The sequence below is a fragment of the Halyomorpha halys genome, unplaced genomic scaffold (genome assembly GCF_000696795.3).
Source record: "Halyomorpha halys isolate HHAL.00 unplaced genomic scaffold, Hhal_1.1 Scaffold40.1, whole genome shotgun sequence".
Taxonomy (NCBI): Eukaryota; Metazoa; Arthropoda; class Insecta; order Hemiptera; family Pentatomidae; genus Halyomorpha; species Halyomorpha halys.
This window is the reverse complement of record NW_027106400.1, coordinates 185,183-189,580: the sequence shown is the minus strand read 5'-3', so window position 1 is coordinate 189,580 and position 4,398 is coordinate 185,183.

Genomic DNA, 4,398 nt, shown 5'->3' with positions numbered 1-4,398 from the left:
TTAACTTTCGCTCTATTTATAGTTCCAACTCTTTATGAAGTTCTTATGAAGACCAATAATGGGGGTAGAAACGTCGAATCTTAATTAATTGTGATTAATAAGCTATTTATCTTGGGCAAAGGGTGATCCCTCTTGGAAAATATATCAAAAATTTGACAGTTAGGGAGCTTAAAAATACATTTTGAGTCACATTTATTCTGCATTTGCCTCTTAAATCGTTTAATTTTAGCAATAAATTTTCACCAAAATGTGTTTCTGCGCCGCAGCTGAAGGTCAACTGCGCACCACCGAATAGGAGCCGTTTTTCTATCTGAAATAAAAGTTTAATATTTTTCATAATTGATTATCTTTTTCAGTAAACAAGATTATTATTATTATTAATTTTTATATTGTGTGATTTAAATTTTTCATCTCGCAAATTTCAATCGGATTCAGCCCATTATTTGGAAAAAAAATTTTAAATTAAATAATAAAAGTCGGTAATATTGTGGATTTTTGATATAATTTTTGGGTCACAGGTGAAAAATTGAAAAAAACAATCATCCGTTTTCTCTAAATTTCTATTAGTTTATTTGAAAATAATAATTTAAAATGTAATAAATAAATCTAAAACGAATATATTTAAGAATCCATAGTTTCCCTAATGATTTTTGCCATTTTAAGTACTTAAATATATTAGTTTTAGATTTATTTATTACATTTTAATTTATTATTTTCAAATAAACTAATAGAAAATTAGAGAGAACGGATGATTTTTTTTTCAATTTTTCACCTGTAACCCAAAAATTATATCAATATATTTAAGTACTTAAAATGGCAAAAATCATTAAGGAAACTATGGATCGTGTTCGAGTATGCTTTTAAGTCGCTTAGTACTTTATTTTTATAGTTTCTATTTTGATGTATTTGATTCTCTGATCCGTTTATGCCTGTGATATGAGACTGAATACAGTTTATATATTATATAATATAGTTTATGATATACTATATACTGAATATAGTTTTATATACTAGCTGACCCGGCAATGCTTCGCTACTGCTATATTTGAGGATATATATAATGTTACGGTTGTCATGGTGAAATAAAAACACTGGAGATATCTACGTAGACAAGAGGTGTTACGGTTGCCATGGTGAAAACATGACACGAGTGATATGTTTGAGACGAGTGTTTTGTTTGTGTGAAGGCAACAGTTTGATTCTGGGAACTCGTATGTTCAGACAGATACGTGGGGTTTGAACTAAATTGTATTTTGTTTTTATTTTATATTCACTTTTATACTCTTTTGGATAATAATGTAAATATAGTATTTAAGGTTAAGGTTAAGTCAACCTATAAGTTTTAATTGTTTTATTAATTGATAAGAATTTTTTTTTTCCTTTTTCATTCTCTTTATATATATATTTTTGTTCTTATTATTAAACATTTGTACATATAGTTCAGTTGTTCTTTCTCTGCTTTCAGCTTGTTAATTTACTTATGTTTTTTTTGTTGTTCACGGAATATTACGATAATTCAACAGGTGGGTAGGTAACACCCCTAGGTTTTCTGTTATCTACATGTAAAGGTATTCGCCAGTGGTCATAATTGAACAATTGTTTATATAGGAGTATATTTTAGTTATATTGTGGGCATAATGCTTCGGGGTTTTCGTTATTTCCAAGAAAAATAACGTGGCGCCTAAGGAGTAATTTATTCTTTATTGTTTTTTTTGTTTTTTCTTTTTGCGATTATATTATTTTTTTTTATTTGACTTTAACTCACCCCCTTCTTCGCTGAGCGTGGGCAACGATAAACGTATAACTAAGGATAAATGAAAATTTGCGTTTATAATAGATTTAATGATACTATAATTGTTTGATTTAAATTATTGTATTTAGTTAAATTAAACATGTAGGTGTAATTTATCATTAAGATTTGGTAATATATATTGAACCATTATATGCCCTGACGTTCCTTTTTATCATTCCAAATATTAAAAGAGCAGACATATATGTTTCCAGCGGTTATATTATCGTAGAAATCGGATAAAATGGAGAAGAGTTAGGAACAATCGTATATACACAACGGTCACCAGATTAAAAAAAATAAATCCTCGAAATAAATAAAGGTGAAAAAATTATTATTATTAGTTTCTTTGAAAAATAGAATTTAGGGATATGAGACGCTAAAACATATGGTTTTCTTCTTCATAACCAAACATTTTGACCTACTTTATCCTAAGCCACATTTTGTGAATATAATATCGTTTAATAGAATCTTTATTATTTTCATACCCCTCAATAGATTAGAAAGAACTGCACCAAAAGGCACAAAGCGAGTATAATTAAACAAATTAAAACCGGAGATATAAATACAACGTGAGACTTTTTTCCCTCAAAAAAGCATCAAATTTAACTTTTGTCGATTTCGGTTGTATGAGCAGACATTCTATTAACGTGACAATCGGATAAGAGGAAGTGGAGTTAAAATATAAATAGTTTTTAAAGAAAAACTCTGCCTCTGTCACGTAATTTTCAAAATATTAAAACAAATCAGACGGACTTTTTATACAAAGTGTGGTAATAGATTTTTAGGAGTGAAACAAAGGTTATATTCGTTTTCGGCACTCGTGAAACTCTTAAACACGAATTTTTAGAAGGTCAAAATTTTTTAGTCCGAAATTTTTGCCCTACAACGACCTTCGTTTTCTTTTTAAAAATCTAAAAAAAAGTGCAGTTTTTTAGGGCTCTAAAAACTGCACCAAAAGGCACAACGCGTGTCTAATTAAACGAATTAGAACCGGAGATATCAAATAAAACGTAAGAATTTTTTCCCCTCATTTGAAACCCACATTTTTCTCTCAAAAAGTATCAAATTTAACTTTTGTCTAGTTAAGTTCTTTTCTACTCAAATATTTCATGATTTCATCATCTTTAAACCTCCTCACGGCGAAATGGAACACAGCAAAAAGCCCCAGGTAAATCGGTCCAGTAATATCAAAGTCTATCGAGGACAAAGATTCAACAGCTCTCTTTTATATATAGGGATATATACAGTTTACCTGCTAGACAGGTTTGAAAGAGTAATTCTGAAGAGAATCTTAGGGCCCGTATGCGAGAATGGTAATTGGCGAAGAAGGAAAAATGGTGAACTTTATGGGCTATATAAGGAATGTAGCATCTCCGCGTACATAAGAATACAGAGGCTTAAATGGCTTGGCCATGTAATGAGGATGGGCGAGGAAAGAGTGGCTCATAAACTGTACAGTTACGTTCCGGATGGTGTGCGGCAAGGTGGTAGGCCGAAGGGCCGATGGAGGGATGCTGTGAGGCGGGATCTGCGACAACTGAGGATCCCAGTTACCCTTACAAAAGATAGAGAAAGATGGTTGGCGGCCGTTGAGCAGGCCAAGGGAAGCTTCTTGGGCCTGTTGTGCCAGTAAAAGAAGAAGATATACAGTTTATTGTATTCAATAATAAGTGAAAATAGTTCACTCAATTCGCCAAAAATCCCAGTTGTTTACATCGGGACCTGCTCGTGCTATACTGCAGGTGTCCCGAGTGTAATTTTATGATTAAATTAAATGTGTGGAAAAGGGGGGCTGAAAATTGTGAGACTTTCCGCTAATTATCATGCATATATTTTCCTTTATTCATAAAAGGTATGAATCTCTGGAGGGGCAGATGGTTTTAGTGTGTTACGTTTTAATATAATTCTAATTAGAAAAGTGGGGTCTCATAGACCAATGGAAATCATGTGCTTATCTGGTGGCTGTTGGAAGTTTCGCTGTCGCGGTCACTTCCGCGTCCTATGGCCGCTTCCCTCGTCGAGGTGTACGGTGGGCGAAACGGTGAAAACCATATCACAATATCTTCGCCCGGTGTCTGAAAAGACGTCTTGGTTCCTCCGTGGCTGGCCAACGTGTCCTGGACTCCGGCGTGATGGTAGGGGTAGGCCAGGTCCTAGCTTGCATGGTGCTTAGGCTGGGGCGGCATTGCAGTCGCAGCGTCTTCGGAGCCTTCAGGTGTCCGCGGCAAAGGGGGCATCAGAAAATGCGACTCCCGACCCCGACTTTATTTAAAACCAAAAATTCGAATTACTTAAATCCGACACCAGTCTTGTTTTTTTGTTTTTTTCAAAACGTGGTCAGGGATGATGTAAATCTGTTACAAAAAAAACATTGTACCTAATCAAATTTCGTGTAGAACATAAAAATGAGTCCAATAAGTCTGTTTTGGAAATTGTTATCTCATTAGTAAGGCTCACAAACTCCAAGAATCCCGCTGTGAAAGATAATTATTTTCTGTTGGACTATGCCGTTGGTCAACTCTGTGGGTTCGGGATCCTTAGTAGGTACCTTTAATTGGATAAAAATCTAGCTTGATTCTGACCGATTCACCTCCTTGCACAACCGT